We start from the raw sequence: 20,601 nt of genomic DNA, 5'->3' as shown, positions 1-20,601 counted from the left end.
TACGTGCTACCATTTGACACAAACATGTAGATATTTCACTGATGAGTAACAGAATGTAAGACAGGTTGGAGGAGCCAGGTAGGCTGATCTAGCTTCTCACATGGGAAGAGCTGTCAGAGGCAGAGACGGGACTCTACTCACCACCATCATGGGTGCACATGATCAGTGCGAGTGATCATGGCAGGAGCATGGGCTTTGAAAGCCTTGAGCAGAAAAGAGAGGTGGCAGAGTCAGCACAACGGCATAGGCTTCATAGTGAACAATAGGATTGCTCACATCTTTGGAAAGCTACCACATTCATAAAATTCTGTGTATGGTTACTTTTTTGTGGGAGATGGTTAAGGGGCTGAGCTTCTGGATTTGGCCCTGGGCTCATCTGATATAGCAAAAAAAAAAAAAAATAGTGGGAGTAAAAGGAAGCATGAGGCATTAAAGAGGGGAAACTCAAGGAATCATGAGTAGCACTTTGCCTGTTACAGATCCTGGAAATAGAGCTCAAGCCTAATTTAATCTGATCTTTAGGGGACCTCGAAGTATCTGAGTTTCTTATATAAATTCACTTAAAAGTGTTTCTGAATTCTTAGAAGCATTTTGTCGTTGTGTGTGTGTTTCCTCAATTCCAATTGATGGAATAATGCAGAAAAAAAGTTTTATATTAAAAAAAATCAATTTTCATACTACATGAGTTCAGAATTAGTACTTTCAGAGCATTGACCAGTTATGACTGGTATCAAGACAAACATGAATTTGTTAGCTTCATCAGAGAGGGAAGGCTGAACTGGATCCACTGCAGACTATGAAATGCCATGGAAACCACAGTCTTTTCTACAAAACCAGAAAAGAAACTAGAAAACTACAAAACATCACAAAACTAAACACACCCTGCCCCATGTTCTATGAACAAATAGGACTGTTGGTCACAAGGAAGGCCCAGAATGGATGTAAATGGTCCAGTTCAGTTCAGTTCATTTGCTCAGTCATGTCCAACTCTTTGGGACCCCATGGACTGCAGCATGCCAGGCTTCCCTGTCCATCACCAACTCCCAGAGCTTATTCAAACTCATGTCCATCGAGTCAGTGATGCCATCCAGCCATCTCATCCTCTGTCATCCACTTCTCCTCCCGCCTTCAGCCTCTCCCAGCATCGGGGTCTTTTTCAATGTATCAGTTCTTCACATCACCTGGCCAAAGTATTGGAGTTTCAGCTTTAGCCTCAGTCCTTCCAATGAATATTCAAGATTGATTTCCTTTAAGACTGACTGGTTTGATCTCCTTGCAGTCCAAGAGACTCTCAAGAGTTTTCTCCAAAACACGGTTCAAAAGCATCAATTCTTCAGTGCTCAGTTTTCTTTATAGTCCAACTCTCACATCCATACATGAGTACTGGAAAAACCATAGCTTTGACTAGACGGACCTTTGTTAGCAAAGTAAATGGTACAAGCTTTCATCAAAGCTTCTGCTTTCCTTTTCTGTTACTATTTCATTTAATCCTCACAACAACTTTACATGGAAGTTAATATTATTTTGATATTAAATGTGGAGAAACTGAGGAAGAGGACTGACCAAGTTCACACAGTTAGTAAATAGCAGGACCAGAGTCCAAAACTATTTATATGACTGTGAAGCCTATGAGCATAATGATTAATAAGTCAATTAATCAACTACTTTTTGAACATCTACACTGTATAAAGTACTAAAATAAGCATACTGTTAGCAAAGCTACATACATTATTGTATTACTCAGCATTCTCCAAAGAAACAGAACCAATAGGATATATGTATGTGTATATGTGTATATATTTATTATGAAAGTTGGCTCACAAGAAAACAGTGGCTGGTAAGTCCAAATCTGCAGTGTGGACTGGCAGGCTTGAGACCCAGGAGAAATGACAGTACATCTCTAGTCCCAAGGCCAGCAGGCACAGGCCCAGGAAAGCTGATGATAGCTATGAAGTCCAAAGACAGTCTGCTAATGACTTTCTCTAACTTGGGTGAGGGGTGGCCTTTTTGTTCTGTTTAGGCCTTTAACTGATTGGATGATGCCCACTCACATTATAGAGGTCAATCTGCTTCACCCCACCCATTAAAATGTTAATCTTATCTCAAAACACCCTCACAGAAATGCCCAAAATATGTTTGACCAAATATTTGCATACCCTATGGCCCAGTCTCCCAATACAGGAGACTCCGGTTCGATCCCTAGGTCAGGAAGATCCCCTGGAGAAGGAAATGGCAACCCACTCCAGGATTCTTGCCTGGAAAATCCCACGGACAGAGAAGCCTGGTGGGCTACAGTCCACGGAGTCACAAAGAGTCGGACACGACTGAGTGACTTCACTTACTTACTTATGGCCCAGTCAAGTTGACACATAAAATTAATCATCACAATTATATTTAAAATGAGCCACCCTCTCAAACTTTTTGATAGTAACTTTATAATTTATATACTTTATTAGCCTGGGATTTAATGCAAGTACTTTTTAGTCTCAAACACTTAAGAACCCACAATTCTATTTATAGAAACTAGGGATATCATTTACATTTGTACCTCTTATTTTTAAACTTTAAATTAGATTTTTTGTTTGTTTTTTTGTTTTTTACTTTATTTTGCTTTACAATACTGAATTGGTTTTGCTATACATTGACATGAATCAGCCATGGGTGTACATGAGTTTTCAATCCTGAACTCCCCTCCTACCTCCCACCCCATATCATCTTTCTGGATCATCCCCATGCACCAGCCCCAAGCATCCTGTATCCTGTATCGAACATAGACTGGATTTTAAATGAAGATTTTTCAATTACTGTGTCCTCAGGAAACTTGTAAATATACTAAGACATAAGTCTGAAATTAATGCTGTCAGGATTAAGCTCCTATCTAATAAAAATTACTTAAATGAGTAATTGTTTTCCACATTTACCATATAGATAAAGATAAGAAAAAAAGTCAGGGAAATGAGTACTGAGGAGGTACAATGTGAAAGTGAAAGTGAAATCACTTAGTCGTGTCTGACTCTTTGCGACCCCATGGACTGTAGCCTACCAGGCTCCTCCATCCATGGAATTTTCCAAGCAAGAGTACTGGAGTGGGTTGTCATTTCCGTCTCCAAGCGATCTTCCCGACTCAGGGATCAAACCCAGGTCTCCTGCATTGCAGGCAGACTCCTCACCATATGAGCCACCAGGGAGGAGGCAGAAAAGAAAACTTAAATCAGGTGGCAAGAACTGTTACGAATAACAGAATTAAAAACAGCAGTTAATAGAACATCTGGTGAAAAAGAAAGCAAACTTTAGAACTATGAGACAAAATCTAGAACAATGAGTCCCTACTCTCCTGCTCAGAGCAAAGGATTAGTGCAAGAGTAAGGACTAGGTCTCAGTTTTTAGGCTCCCTGAGGGCAGGAATCACATCTTTGTGTACGCTATGTGTGGTAAAACACAGGCCTTACAGTAACAATTCAACAATTGTTCAATAATTTTTTAAGTTAATAAATGGATATTTGAAGAAAAATAAGCTAGCAGAGGGAACAGAAAAAATAAGAAAGGCACATAGGGACTTCCCTGGCAGTCCAGTGGTTAAGACTCCACACTCCCAATGCAGGTGGCACAGGTTTGATCCCTGGTCAGGAAACGAATATCCTATATGCCATGTGGGCAAAAACAAATAAATAAAAGGGATACGACGTGGTTTGGTTACAGCCCCATTAAGTACACAGGCTGAGACTCCAAGACCTCTTTGGATCATCAAAATTGTAGGATTTACATGAGAGCGAGTTCCCAAGGCCTGCTGGGCTTGCTCAGTTCAAGAAAACCCTTTCTTCCCTAGAGCAAGGTGTGCATGCTCAGTTGTTTCAGTTGTGTCCGACTGTGACCCTATGGACTGTAGCCTGCCATGCTCCTCAGGCCATGGGATTCTCCAGGCACCAGTACTGGAGCAATTGGACATATCAAAAATGAGCTATGTAAGAACTTTACTGCTTTCTTTTATTCATCCACCCACCTGGTTTCTTCTTTTTTTTTCTAAAAAGCTAGTTATTTTTCTAGGTTAATTAAGAAGAGTGTTCATTTGCAATTCTTTTCTGATATTTCTTTCTACCACCTTCAAATATTTGCACTTTGCTTTTCATCTTGAAAAATCCTTTTTGAAGCACTCGTATCTAATCCCTGTGCCCTGTTAGAAATGCAAGGTCAGTTTCACTTTATGTGTAGCATTTCGGAAATTCTAATGCAATCACAAGTTGGACACTCCTTCAAAGCCCCAAGAATTCTCCTGCAGATACATAGATATAGAGATGCAGGCTTGATCCCTGGGTCAGGAAGATCCCCTGGAGAAGGAAATAACAACCCACTCCAATATTCTTACCTGGGAAATCCCATGGACAGAGGAATCTGGTCGGCTACAATCCACGTGGCTGCATAAAGTTGGACATCACTGAACAACTGAGATTTATTCATAGCATATATACAAATACATATACAGCAAGCCAAAAAGCTTTTCACTTCATAGAGTACATTTTTGGGGGAAGAAACCCAAAGTTTTATCATCAATATATATAAAGCACCAATTAAATAAAGCTCATTTCACAGCTTTCAGAGCAAGAGCAGAATTCCTGGTCTAGGGTCCAGACTGTTACATCTGAGAAAACTGCCTTAAGATTCTTCAAACTCCAACATCTCATCTACAAGAATTTGTTGTTGTTGTTCAGTCACTTGGTTGTGTCCCACTCTTTGTGACCCCATGGACTGCAGCTCTCCAGGCTTCCCTGTCCTTCACCAACTCCCAGAGCTTACTCAAACTCATGTCCTTTGAGTTGATGATGCCACCCAACCATCTCATCCTCTGTCATCCACTTCTCCTCCTGCCTTCAATCTTTCCCAGCATCAGGGTCTTTTCCAGTGAGTCAGCTGTTCCCATCAGGTGGCCAACGTATTTGAGCTTCAAGCTCAGCATCAACTCTTCCAATGAATATTCAGGATTGATTACCTTTAGGATTGACTTGGATCTCTTTACAGTTCAAGGGACTCTCAAGAGTCTTCTCCAACACCACAGTTCAAAAGCATCAACTCTTCGGTGCTCAGACTTCCTTATGGTCCAACTCTCCCATCCATACATGACTACTGGAAAAAAATAGCTTTTACTAGATAGACCTTTGCTGGAAAAGTAATGTCTCTGCTTTTGAACATGCTGTCTAGGTTGGTCATAGCTTTTCTTCCAAGGAGCAAGCGTCTTTTAATTTCAAGGCTGCAGTCACCATCTGCAGTGACTTTGGAGCCCAGGAAAAAGTCTGTCACTATGGGTATTACTTCTCTGTCAAATGTGAACATCGTGTCACAACACATGTCCCTGGTGGTTGTGGTGCTCACAATGGGGTCTCTGTCCCACTGTTAAGGCCACTGTGTGATCCTTCAAGCTCAACTAAGGCCAACAGAGGCAGGTGTTTTATTACAACATTTCTCTATTTCTTTGTTTCAGCTTCATTTCAAAAGATGATTTCCTTTTACCCTGGAGTCCAAAACTTTGTTTAAATAAGGAGGTCATAGATGATTCATGCTTTACTACTTCCCAATACTTATTTCCACTAGTGAGTTACTTGATTATATCTAAGCCCTTTCATTTAACACTAGACAGAAATGCCCTTGATGAGATTTTCTGGAGAGTAATGTGCTCTTTGCCCGGGAAAGCTGGCTATTAAAAGTTATATCCTCCTTTAGCTTGGAAATTTTACCACTTATGTCTATGAGATAGAGCAAAGCATGAAACAAAATACAAGTGCCATCCTGGTAACCTTGATTTTCTGGGACCGTTCAAATTTCACACATTAAAATATAGTATTAATGTCAACTAATAGAGGTTTGGTTAAATAAATTGCAATATATTAAACAATAGGCAACTGTACAGTCATTTAAAAGATGGGTAGAAGAATATGAAATGGAAAATAGAGTACATGTTTTGGTTAGGAGCCATATTAAAAATACTATTAGAGAATAATTTAATTTTGTAGAGAAAGGACTGAAAAATGTGTATCAACATAATTTTAATTATGTATTTGTGGTAAAATTATGCATGATTTTTATTTTTTCCTTGAACTTTTCCATATTCCTAACTTTTCTTTGGTACTTAAATAGATTTAAAGTATTTAAATACAGTCAGTATCATCCATTCAGCAAAAGATACCTAAAAAGCAAAAGTTGCTGTTTCCTATTAAATCAAGCACAAGCCTCTTTTCCGTGATGTTTGAACTCATTCTTGCCCCTTCTTTCTAGTCAAATGTAAGACAATTTACTCCAAAACTTAGCAGGTGGAAACAGTGCACATTTTCAGCTCACAGTCTCCATAGGTCATGAGTCTGGGCACAGCTTATCTGACTCTCTGCTTCACGGTCTCTGAGTCAAGCAGTCGGCCCAGGATCCACAGGTTCAAATCGGGAAGGACTGACTTCCCAAGCTCACTCCATGGTTGCTGGAGCATTCAGTTTCTCACATGCTGTTGGACTAAAGACCTCAATTCCTTGCTGCCTGTGAGCCAGAAGTTTCTCTCATCTCCTGGCCACATATGCCTCTCCCACTCAGCAGCTGTTCACCAAAGCATGAGAGAAGACAACAGAGAGGATCTGTTAGCAACAGGGAAGTCACAGTATTTTTAACTCAATCTCAGAAGTCCCATCTAGAACTAACTCATGAAGCCCAGCCGACCCTCAAGGAGAAAATTGCACCAGGACATGAGTACCAATAGGTGGGATCCCTGGGAGCCATCTTAGGAATGTGCCTACCACATCGTCCTATCCAACTGGTCTTTTTGCAATTTCTCTGCTTTACCTTAGAAGTCTCTTTTATTTCCCTCAACTCCCTTCCTTCACAGTCTGTAAGTATATTAAAAAAAAAAAAAAAGAGTATTCTCCAATACCACAGTTCAAAAGCATCAATAAAAAAAAATAATAATAATAAAAAAATAAATAAATAGCAAAAGTCAAGTTTTTTTATTTTACACTTAAGTTTTTAGATAAAATAAAATCATATTTTTCTGATGATAAATTGATGGATTTTTTTGGAATATGTATGTCTTTAGGGGATTTTGTGTTCCCCTAATGTGAAATAGAAAAACTCTATCACCACATTAATTATAATACCTGAAAGCTATTTTTAAAATCTAAATTTTCACTGTATATAAACTATGATGTGAAGAGTGAAAATGTTAGTCACTCAGTTATGTCCAACTCTTTGCAACCCCATAAACTGTAGCCCACCAGGCTCCTCTGTCCATGGAATTCTCCAGGCAAGAATACTGGAGTGGGTAGCCATTCCCTGCTCCAGGGGATTTTTCCAGATTCAGGAATTGAACCAGAGAATCCTACACTGCAGGCAGATTCTTTACTGTCTGGGAAGCCCATGTAAATTATGATATAATCATCATTAATTAATAATAATATTAAAGTATTAAAATCATCTAGTAGAAGAACATTTAGAACATTGGAAATATTTGCATTGTTAATTTTTTTTAAATCAAGATCTAAAGCAATATAGAAAGTGCTATACAAATAGTATAATCACTATTTGTTAAAATATATAAGTAACACACAGGAATAATACTGGAAGTATGTGCATCAAAATATTAAGAATTTATCTTTGGGTATTAAAATCTCAAGGGTTTTTTCCCCTTTACAACTCTCAGAACTGAATATTTTATTAATACATTATTATTATATTTATTAAATGTTTGTTATTATTTATAAATAATGTTTTCTTTCCTCTCAGCAATGGAATATCTAAGATTAATGTCTATTACTAATATTTAATATATACATGTGATCAATGTTATCCCAAAATTCCTAATGGAACCTTTAAATAATCCTTATAGTACTAAACAACTTTGAAATTCAAGTAATGTAAATGGATTTTAAAAGGTTTTAAAAATTCATAAAGTTACAGCGATCTTACTTAGTAAACAGAATATTATGTTAAGACAAAGAACAAGAGGGAAAATCAATACTCTAGGATTCTTCCAGATAAAATCTCTTTGGAGAAGAACATGGAGTACAACAGTTTTTGAAGAAATTAATTTTTTTCATGTAATTTTTGAGCAGCTATTATTGTGCAGGGAGATACTTTTGCGGCTTTAAATTCAATTTGTTAGTTTGTAAACATAAGACCCAAGTTAGTATATAAAATTTTTTGTTTGCTGTATTAAATTATTTTAATGTGTCTAACAGTATTTTCTAATTAGTTCACTGAATTTATGTGTAAAGAAATTTTTAAAAAATTTATTTATATTTAATTGAAGGATAATTGCTTTATCATATTGTGTTAAATTTTTGATAAAAGTTATTTGTTTTTGTGTTTTTGGTAAACCAGCCTTCTCCTATTTTTGTTACACTGTGGGAAGCATGAAAAAAATTAAAAGAGAATGCCCCTCAACCTTTAAACATCCCCCAGAGAGCATCGCTATATTCCAAATTAGGACCATCCACAGCTTCTGGCAGATAAAATTCATCTGACTAAAAACATTTTTTTTAATTTTTAAAGGACAAAATAGAAAATGAAGAAAAATTAAACCCAGGTTTCTCTTTTAATGTTTCTTCATTCTCTATTTTATCCTTTAAAATTTTTAAAAAAAATTTAAGCAGATGAATTTTATCTACCAAAAACTGTGGGTGATCCAACTGATAAAGAGCCTCTTGATGAAAGTGAAAGAGAAGAGGGAAAATGCTGGCTTTAAACTCAACATTCAGAAAACTAAGATCATGGCATCCAATCCCATTACTTCATGGCAAATAGACGGGGAAACAATGGAAACAGTGTCAGACTTTATTTTCTTGGGCTCCAAAATTACTGTGGATGGTGACTGCAGTCATGAAATTAAAAGACACTTGTTTCTTTGAAGAAAAGCTATGACCAACCTAGACAGCATCTTCAAAAGCAGAGACATTACTTTGCCAACAAAGTTCTGTATAGTCAAAGATATGGTTTTTCCGGTAGTCATGTATGGATGTGAAAGTTGGACTACAAAGAAAGCTAAGCACTGAAGAATTGATGCTTTTGAACTGTGGTGTTGGAGAAGACTCTGGAGAGTCCCTTGGACTGCAAGGAGCTCAAACCAGTCCATCCTAAAGGAAATCAGTCCTGAATATTCACTGGAAGGACTGATAAAACTCCAATACTTTGGCCACCTGATGTGAAGATCTGACTCACTGGAAAAGACCCTGATGCTGGGAAAGATTGAAGGCAGGAGGAGAAGTGGATGACAGAGAATAAGATGGTTGGATGGCATCACTAACTCAATGGACATGAGTTTGAGTAAGATCCAGGAGTTGGTGATGGACAGGGAAGTCTGGCGTGCTGCAGTCCATGGGGTCGCAAAGAGTCAAATGTGACTGAGTGACTGAACTGAACTGATATATAGCGGTAACCAACACAATATTGCAAAGCAATTATCCTCCAATTAAAAATAAATTAATTTAAATAAAAATTTAAAAATAGAAACCTCCCAAGCTTTCCAAAGGCAAATTTAGTCATGTGAAAGTGTCCAACAAATCTTCTTTCACAAATATACAAGCAAATCCTGCAGCTCAATTCCAGAAAAATAAACGACCCAATCAAAAAATGGGCCAAAGGACTAAATAGACATTTCTCCAAAGAAGACATACAGATGGCTAACAAACACATGAAAAGATGCTCAACATCACTCATTATTAGAGAAATGCAAATCAAAACCACAATGAGGTACCATTTCACACCAGTCAGAATGGCTGCGATCCAAAAGTCTAAAAGCAATAAATGCTGGAGAGGGTGTGGAAAAAAGGGAACCCTCTTACACTGTTGGTGGGAATGCAAACTAGTACACCCACTATGGAGAACAGTGTGGAGATTCCTTAAAAAACTGGAAATAGAACTGCCTTATGATTAAGCAATCCCACTGCTGGGCATACACACCGAGGAAACCAGAATTGAAAGAGACACATGTACCCCAATGTTCATCGCAGCACTGTTTATAATAGCCAGGACATGGAAGCAACCTAGATGTCCATCAGCAGATGAATGGATAAGAAAGCTGTGGTACATATACACAATGGAGTATTACTCAACCATTAAAAAGAATACATTTGAATCCATTTTAATGAGGTGGATGAAACTGGAGCAGATTATACAGAGTGAAGTAAGCCACAAAGAAAAACACCAATACAGTATACTAATGCATATATATGGAATTTAGAAAGATGGTAACGATAACCCTATGTGTGAGACAGCAAAAGAGACACTGATGTATAGAACAGTCTTTTGGACTCTGTGGGAGAAGAAGAGGGTGGGATGATTTGGGAGAATGGCATTGAAACTTGTATAATATCATATATGAATCGCCAGTCCAGGTTCGATCCATGATACTGGATGCTTGGGGCTGGTGTACTGGGACGATCCAGAGGGATGGTATGGGGAGGGAGGTGGGAGAGGGGTTCAGGATGGGGAACACATGTATACCTGTGGAGGATTCATGTTGATGTATGGCAAAACCAATACAATATTGTAAAGTAATTAACCTCCAATTAAAATTTAAAAAATTATATTTTAAAAATATATATTATCAATTTTATTATATCCTTCATGATTATATTTTGATGTAGTCAGTCTTCTTTTACAGTACTGTTCCTTTTCCAAGTATAGCAATAATATATAATTCTCTCATTGTAGAGAATTTGGAAAACAGACAAAAGCGCAAGGGCGAAAACAAAAGTCATCCACAATTGTAATACCCAGATTTTACTACTGTTAATATATATATTAATTATTTTCCTTTATATACTTTGCTAACAAAATGGATCCTAAATGTAATATGTCTTTTCATTTCACTTAACATTATACATTTTCTCATGGTAGTAAATGTTTTTAATAAAGCATTTCAATGACATTCCATCATGATGATCATCTTTGTATCCAAAACTCTGTTCAAGCATTCAAAAATTTTATCAAGTTTTATATCAGTACTATGACAATCCTATGGACGGAGGAGCCTGGTAGGCTGCAGTCCATGGGGTCGCTAAGAGTCAGACAAAACTGAGCGACTTCACTTTCACTTTTCACTTTCATGCATTGGAGAAGGAAATGGCAACCTACTCCAGTGTTCTTGCCTGGAGAATCCCAGGGACGGGGGAGCCTGGTGGGCTGCCGTCTATGGGGTCGCACAAAGCCGGACACGACTGATATGACAGCAGCAGCATGCTACTATTTTAAATTAATTGATAAAATTTTAGCATTATGTTTTTATGCTCTGCAACAGGTTCTATAAAATGGGATTTATCTTTTTCTAAAACTTGAAAAAAACTCACTTTTTCTAACTATTTGCACTAAGAGTCATTTGGGAGGTGATGAACTATCTAGATTTTCTACCCACATTAAATCAATTTAGGTAATTTCTTCCAGAAAATTACATATTTTGTTGATGGTGGAAAGTCCTTCTCAACCAGGAAGATTGTTGCTGAATATTATAGTTTTCCATATTCTTCAAGATTATTTAAATGGGAAGATATGAGAAGACAAATCAGATACTTATAGCTCACTGCAATCATTTACAAGAACCTCTCCACCAGCTTATAAAACTCAATGTCTAAAATACCATATGATACCATTTACATGTGGAATCTAAAATAGGACACAAATGAACTTTTCTATGAAACAGATGCAGACTCACAGACATAGAATAGACTTTGCCAAGGAGGAGGGGGCAAAAGGGGAGGGATAGGTTAAGAGTTTGTGATTACTAGAAGCTTTCTATGTATAAACTATCCATTAAAGTATAGAATGGATAAACAGCAAGGTCTTGTATTATAGCACAGAGAACTATATTCAGTATCCTGTAATAAATCATAATGGAGAAGAAGATGAAAATATAAATGCTGTTGTTCAGTTGCTAAGTCATGTCCAACTCTTTGCAACCCTATGGACTGCAGCACACCAAGCGATGCTGTCCTTCACCGTCTCCCATCCTGGAGTTTGCTCAAACTCATATCCATTGAGTCAGTGATGCCATCCAGCCATCTTATCCTGTCATATATGTACAACTGAATCACTCTGCTGACTAACAAATCAATACAACATTGTAAATCAACTATACTTCAGTAAAATAGTTTTTCTTTAAACTCAACATCTGCCTGAAAGTGTATCAACAATGATAATACATTTGTTAAATATTTACTCTGCTCCAGATAAAATGCTAAGTGCTTTAGGCTTCCCTCGTGGCTCAGAGGTTAAAGTGTCTGCCTGCAATGTGGGATACCCAGGTTCAATCCCTGTGTCAGGAAGATCCTCTGGAGAAGGAAATGGCAGCCCATTTCAGTATTCTTGCCTGGAGAATCCCATGGATGGAGGAGCCTGGTAGGCTACAGTCCACGGGGTCGCGAAGAGTCGGACACGACTGAGCGACTTCACTTTCACTTTAGGTATATACTTTAATCTAATCCTTAGTACAACCCCACAGCAAGTAGGTATTATTATCCCATTTAAGAGATGAGGAAATGGAATGTTGGAGAAGTAATTTATCCAGGTTGTGGCCCTGGTCTAGCACTCAAGTCTGAATGACTCCAAGTCATTTCCTTAACCATTTTGGAATACATCTCCCATTATGAGCCACTTTTCCCTACTGTTCCTTTTGATATGTTTACCTATATTAATTATTTCTCTCACATTACAAATGAAAGAATCTAACTGAAAAAGAAGGAAAAAGAATCTGACACTATTAGATGTATAAGGCTTTACCACCATGTAAGAGGGATAGGTGCAGAAAATTCCAGACTTTCCCCAAAATAGAAAATGTTATACATTTCTACAGCATTGTCTTGCCACAATGGAATTCTAAGTGCAAAGCTTGTTCTATGGTACATTAAATGATATCACAATGATATTATCACTCAACAAGATATCTTAGAGTCAAGAGATTTGCAGAAGCATGAATTTCTCAGTGTGTGGGTCATTTAAAACATTAATTATCTACAATTTTTAAAGCAAAAGTCAAAATACCTATTATGAGAATGGCCAAACTAGCATCACAACAATCGAACAGTCAGGGGTGGAATTATAGTAGCCAAAAGTCAATGACTAAAATAATTAGAGAATAAGCATTCAGTTAGATCAATTCTTAGCACAAATAAAGGAAAGTATCACTACCATTTAGCATCACTTGCATTAACAAAATCCAATTTGGAAAGTAAAAATGTAATTCATTGAGAAGATGCTTTGGCATGAACAACGGGGAGGAAAGAAAGCCATTTGCTCATTTAGATCAATTAGGAGCATCAGTTCAGTTCAGTAGCTCAGTCGTGTCTGACTCTTTGCGACCCCATGAATCATGATTTGTCGGTGCCCATTGCAATGAAATCCCCTATAATAATGAAGTAAGCCTAATAAAAGTCCACTTTTGTATAGGAACAAAGGATCTTTTTTAGGAAAAGTAAGAAAATTGAAACATTTGATCACCCAACAAGTAAAATACAAATGAAACAAAAACACAGTGGATGGTTGCCCACTCCCTGAGTCCCAGACTAAAAACAGCCCTAATATCCCATATCACCAATGAGAAATACAGAAAACAGAGTATATCAACAAGTTGCCTCCCACCACACACCTCAACAATAAATCTATGAAGCTCACTTTTGCTTCATATCTTCAAAAGGAAAATCCTATAATGTAGACAATGTTTTCTTAAGACAACAGGGTCTGCTTGGGTTGGTACTATTTTATTCTATGTCCAATATTTCACCAACTTTCACATAAATATCTGCAAAGATGCTCAGTTCAGTTCAGTCACTCAGTTGTGTCCGACTCTTTGCGACCCCATGAATTGCAGCACGCCAGGCCTCCCTGTCCATCACCAACTGCTGGAGTTCACTCAGACTCACATCCATCGAGTCAGTGATGCTATCCAGCCATCTCATCCTCTGTCGTCCCCTCTCCTCCTGCCCCTAATCCCTCCCAGCATCAGAGTCTTTTCCAATGAGTCAACTCTTCACATGAAGTGGCCAAAGTACTGGAGTTTCAACTTCAGCATCATTCCCTCCAAATGGACTGGTTGGATCTCCTTGCAGTCCAAGAGACTCTCAAGAGTCTTCTCCAACACCACAGTTCAAAAGCATCCATTCTTCTGCTCTCAGCTTTCTTCACAGTCCAACTCTCACATCCATACATGACTACTAGAAAAACCATAGCCTTGACTAGACGGACCTTTGTTGGCAAAGTAATGTCTCTGCTTTTGAATATGCTGTCTAGGTTGGTCATAGCTTTTCTTCCAAGGAGTAAGCATCTTTTAATTTCATAGCTGCAGTCTAGAGATTATGAAATCCTTATTATCAAAACAACATGAAGAATTTGGATATTCAAAATTAGATTAATGCTTACAGCAGGGCTTTTCAGTAGGTCTAGTAAAGGGAAATTTTCTAGAAGCCACTGATTCCTGTCAGCTTCCATTTGCTTTAATATCTCCAATATTCTCTGTGAGCCTCTGTTGTACCATGACCAGTCATAAAACCCAGAGAAAACATTTTGAATTGATGGTGTTAATTTGTGATTCAACTGCTTCTTTTATGAGCAACTCTACCTCATACAGCAGCAGGAAATCATTCATACATACCCTGGACCTATATGATCTGTAAGAGAGCCATTCTATGTTATTATAATGAAAGTAAATTATTATAATTTCAACTCTAAACACTCATTTCTAACAAATGCTCTTTAATGACAGACGTTTAAGCTAGTTTTAGAAAAGGCAGAGGAACCAGAGATCTAATTGCCAACATCCACTGGATCATGGAAAAAAGCAAGAGAGTTCCAGAAAAACATCTATTTCTGCTTTATTGACTATGTCAAAGCCTCTGATTGTATGGATCACAATAAACTGCGGAAAACTGTGAAAGAGATGGGAATACCAGACCACCTGACCTGCCTCTTGAGAAACCTATATGCAGGTCAGGAAGCAACAGTTAGAACTGGACATGGAGCAACAGACTGGTTCCAAATAGGAAAAGAAGTTCATCAAGGCTGTATATTGTCACCCTGCTTATTTAACTTATATGCAGAGTACATCATAAGAAACGCTGGGCTGGAAGAAGCACAAGCTGGAATCAAGATTGCTGGGAGAAATATCAATAACCTCAGATATGCAGACAATACCACCCTTATGGCAGAAAGTGAAGAGGAACTAAAAACCCTCTTGATGAAAGTGAAAGTGGAGAGTGAAAAAGTTGGCCTAAAGCTCAACGTTCAGAAAACGAAGATCATGGCATCTGGTCCCATCACTTCATGGCAAATAGATGGAGAAACAGTGGAAACAGTGTCAGACTTTATTTTGGGGGGCTCCAAAATCACTGCCAATGGTGACTGCAGCCATGAAATTAACAGACGCTTACTCTTTGCTAGAAAAGTTATGACCAACCTAGATAGCATATTGAAAAGTAGAGACATTACTTTGCCAACAAAGGTCCATCTAGTCAAGGCTATGGTTTTTCCAGTAGTCAGGTATGGATGTGAGAGTTGGACTGTGAAGAAAGCAGAGTGCCAAAGAATTGATGCTTTTGAACTGTGGTGTTGGAGAAGACTCTTGAGAGTCCCTTGGACTGCAAGGAGATTCAACCAGTCCATTCTAAAGTAGATCAGCCCTGGGTGTTCTTTGGAAGGAATGATGCTAAAGCTGAAACTCCAGTACTTTGGCCACCTTATGCAAAGAGCTGACTCATTGGAAAAGACTCTGATGCTGGGAGTGGTTGGGGGCAGGAGAAGAAGGGGATGACAGAGGATGAGATGGCTGGATGGCATCACTGACTCGATGGATGTGAGTTTGAGTGAACTCCGGGATTTGGTGATGGACAGGGAGGCCTGGCGTGCTGCAATTCATGGGGTCGCAAAGAGTTGGACATGACTGAGCAACTGAACTGAACTGAACTGAACTGATGAGTCTCTCAAGTAACATCAGGTGTTAATAGAGCTAATATACAATAAGAAGGAAATAGCCTATGATAAGCATAAAAGTCCTTGATGTACCTCAAATTTGTTGATAAATTATTCAAATGAGCAAAATATCAGAGAGAAGAAAAGATAGTTCAAGTAAAAACTATTGAAAGAGTAACATATGAATCCATGTTTGGCCAGAATTCTATCTCAATGGAAACAAGCTTTTTAGTGATGTGAATCATCCCCGTGATATTCAGTATGAAGTCCAAAGAAGCTCAATTTGTTTTATTTATTCAGCCAAAGAACAAGTAAATTCACAATTAACTGTTTGCTTGAATCATATTTAAAAGTTTTGAAGTCATGGATGAGGTTTTAAAGTTTTAAATGTTCCTATTTAATTTTATGCTTGGTATGAAACTGGCTGTAATTTTCACAGGATATTAACCATAATTACTTCTGCAGCATATCAGCACTCAGTCATTTCTCTACCTCTCAGGTCTAGAGGAATCTTGGTTGGTTCTGTAGAATTAGTCATCCCTCTGAATACTACCTGAAACTGCGTGATCTAATCCCCAACAGTCAGAGGAGAAGCTATCTGGGTATCAAAGGCACTTTAGTTGTCAAGGGGCTATGCTTAGTGGGATCTCTGATGAGCTCAAAATCCATAGACAAGTTAGAATGGATACAATGAAAGTATAACAAATACCTGATCTGCTATTCAGGTTCACATGGGGGAAGATAGACTCAAGGGAGAAGTCAAGGCAGGTAATGCCACATAGTGAACAGCCAAGATAATTGTATTAAATTGCCTAGTGAATTCTGCCATATTGGACTAGGAGGTGGTGGAGAGTTTCTAGTTAATGAAATAAGCATTAGATCACCTGGAGGAATCTTTCTGGAAGCTAATTAATTTATTTTTAAACATTAAGCCAAGGTTATTAACAATGTTTATCAAGAAAATCAAAAAGAAGAGCCACAGTCATACTCCTTGGACTTTCAGAATGATCACTCTTGAAAATGCCACCTCTATTTCAGTCAGTGTAACTTCCCACTCAGAATTTCTTTGCACCTCATTTCAATAGGAATTCAATAAACATGTCCAAATTACAAATGAATATGTAACCCCCTGGAAGGAACATGATTGATTTAATTTTTAAATCACCACAGGTACAAATAGTCTTACTTCCAGTTTAATATTGAGGGAAGCCTCACAAATATTCCCTACTCATCAACTCAAAAGTTAATATGTTGAAACTGACTACTCATGTATACAAAAGAACTGAGTAGGAAATAGGTTCAGGGAATTTATGATCATCTCTATAAACTCACCCCTTTGGCATATAAATTAAGAATATGAGTCTACAAATAAGCCTTCTGAAGCAATATAACTACCAATTCATTTCTCAGAACTCAAGTATCTTAGTCTTAAAATGGTTAATGATAAGATTCCATGCTCCATGAAACTTCAATTGCTAATGACATTTTCAAACAGTAAATCGCATGCAGTGTATCTGATAACAAGCTGTTGCTTTTTTTAATTTGTTGCATCCTATTAAAAACAAGTCTGAAGAACACAGCAATCACTCCTTAATAGTTTACTGAAACATAAACAAATAATGACTCCAGAAGCAATATAACCAAAGCCCAAGTCAAAACAACTAAACCATGAAATCACTTCAACCCAAAGAAGCATTGAAGGATTTCTAAGGCCAGTCCTTTTTCTCCAAATACAGGACCTTTCTTTCCTTAATCTTTTTTTTTTCAGTCAAACTAGCAAGAAATTATTATGCCAGTGACTATAAAAAATCTGGACTTATTATTAATACTAATATTTTTTAACCTAGAACTATTAAAATCCTTTAGCATATAATTTCTAACCTAAAATCTGTTACTTTATACTTCTTGGCCTGACCTCTGTGTATGTGCTCCCTTACTCAGGCCAATAAGAGCAGTTAACTAGGTCTATAACCTTGTTCTCCTAGTTTTGATCCCCTCCACATCTTTCATCAGTTGAGTGATTCAGAACATTGCTCTGGTAAAGTATTAACAGAATCAATTTTGCAGAGAGTTCAGGACAAATTCAAAGTTTCAAATACTATCTTTGCCACTAACCAAAATATGTGCCCTAGAGTAAGTTAAATTTTTTGTACCTGTCTCTTTATCTTTAAAATGGGGATAATCTTGACCTACCTTGGAGGAGGCTGAGGATTAGGTGAGGTGATACATTTCCTGCAGTTGGACACACAGTAGGCACTCAACATATATTTGTCGAAATTTCTCATCAATAATTACTTTTTTGTTGCGGTTTAGTTACTAAGTTGTGTCTGACTTTTGTGACTCCATGGACTGTAGCCCACCAGGCTTCTCTGTCCATGGAATTCTCCAGGCAAGAATACTGGAGTGGGTTGCTGTTTCCTTCTCCAGGGGATCTTCCCGACCCAGAGATCGAACCCTCATCTCCTGCACTGGTAGGCAGATTCTTTACCACTGAACCACCAGGAAAGTCCAATTACTTTTTTAGTGCTTGATATATATCAGGCTCCATGATGAGTGCTGGGGGTAAAACTATGAGAACGACATAAACAATCCCACCCCCAAGAAGCTGATATTCAAATAGGAAATACAGAATAAAAGCAAATTAAGAAAATAATCACAAATAACAATGTGTTGTGATGGAAACAAACTAGGGCTGAGATCAAGAATACAGAGAATAAGGGGGATGGAGAAAACCAAAGAAGACTTTTCCAAAGAACTGGCCTTTAACAACAGAAAGATGACAAGGACCAAGCTGTGCAAATAGGAGAAAAGATGTTCAAGGCAGAGAAAATAACAAGTGAAAAAGATCTGAGAAAGGTAAGAGCACAGAGGTCAAAAGAAAGTTCAGCATAGCCACAGCACAGAGCTGAGGGAGTCAGTGGGGCGGGCAGCGCTTTAGAGGGCACAGTAAGGAGCTTGAAAGGGAGTTCTGTCATCCTATTAACATGTCATTTGCCAGTGTCTCAGCAGGGGGTCATGTGCTACCTCAAGTCAGCCTCCTAAGTATAGAAGTAACCCCCCACATGTCACCAGGTGTTCAAGAGACCATTTCACTTTTCTAAGGCTTATGTATAATTTTTAAAAAAGAGTCTGGTTCAACACATGCATACAGGGGCTACACAAGCATTCAGACAATAACAGGGCTTCGGGGTGACAGTGATGGGCTATAACTGGGTAGTAGTTACAGGTGTTCCCTTTTCTCAACCATTCATACACTTTCTGTATGTCCTACATGACATTTAAAAATAAAATTATTCTAGGGTGAAAAAAAAGATGGTTAAGTCTCAAAAACATAACATTAAATGAAAAACATCAGTTGCAAAAGGGCACAGTCAGTGTGGTACAACTGGAGTTAATTGTAAGAACACAAATGGCAATGCTACATGTTGTTTATGGTCATATACATACACATTAAATGTATGAAAACTGGAAAAAAGAGCCTGGAAATAGGGCCATCAGAGTAATAAGCCAGATGTTCCAACTGATGAGGTAACACTCCTGCAGGACAACCAGCAATTCTGCTGACAGACAAAACCTTCACTAAACACTGATGATAGAAACAAATAGGGGATGGGAAGAACTGGCTCTATGAAGCCTGGTGCTCTCTGGTCAATGATTCAAGCTTCCTCACAGGTCTTGGGTGCTCAAATACCACTCCCCACTATGGGTCGTCTCCCTCTGTGCCATGATGAAAGATCAGGAATCTTTCAGAGAAATTTTGTTCCTGTTGGTCTAAACACTCCATCTAACCATAATTTGGCTGCAGGAAAACACAGTCCCATCCTCCTCTGTTTGGGCCCCTAAGACACTTCTCTCTCTCTGCCCTTCACACACACACGTGCACACACACACTTTAGCCCATAGCCTTTAGTCTACCCCTGTGAAATTTCTTCATTCCCCTCCCCGCTTTAGTCTACACCTGTGAAAGTTCTTTGTCTTACCTCTGTCCCCTAGTTCTTTCACAGTAGACTCTGTGAAACTTTTAGTAGAAGCTGAGTCATCCAAAAAGTAGTGCCCCTTCCTTCAAAGAAAGAAAAGAGCTTAATGTCAAACCTTTTCAGAGAAGAAAAAACATGAGGTGCTGACACTTTCATTTTAAAGGAATCTGAACACTCATGTCCTGTTGTAAACCTCTTCAGAGCACCTTCATTACCAGTCAGCAAGGAGCCTGCTGGAGCAACCACGGAGAAATGATGTGTGGATAAAATAGGCGGCAGTGAAACTGGAAAGAAGTAGACATATTCAGTAAGTATTTTTTGGAATTGAAACGAATTGCTGCTGAATTTGACAAAGTAAAAGAATAATGAGGTGAATTATGATGCCATTTCCTATCACAGAAAATTAAGGAAAGTAAGACTTTTAAGAAAAGTCTAATGTTTCATGCCAGACATGTTACGGTTTTGACACACTTGGTGGAGATGTCAAGGAAACAGTTGAATATCTGAGGGTAGAGCTCCAAGACAGGCCCATCCTGGTGATATTGATTTGGGGGCTGAAAATATAAAGATGTTTAAAGGCATAGGAACAGATGAGTCACCTAAGAAGAGGTAAAGGAGGGGAGAGGCCCAAGGCCTGAGGAACACCATGGGTGGAGGTCAGGTTCCCTGGTAGCTCAGCTGGTAAAGAATCCACCTTCAATGC

The sequence above is a fragment of the Capra hircus genome, chromosome 3, assembly GCF_001704415.2.
Source record: "Capra hircus breed San Clemente chromosome 3, ASM170441v1, whole genome shotgun sequence".
NCBI lineage: Eukaryota > Metazoa > Chordata > Mammalia > Artiodactyla > Bovidae > Capra > Capra hircus.
The sequence above is the reverse complement of the archived record's forward strand: the minus strand, read 5'-3'. Positions refer to the sequence as shown.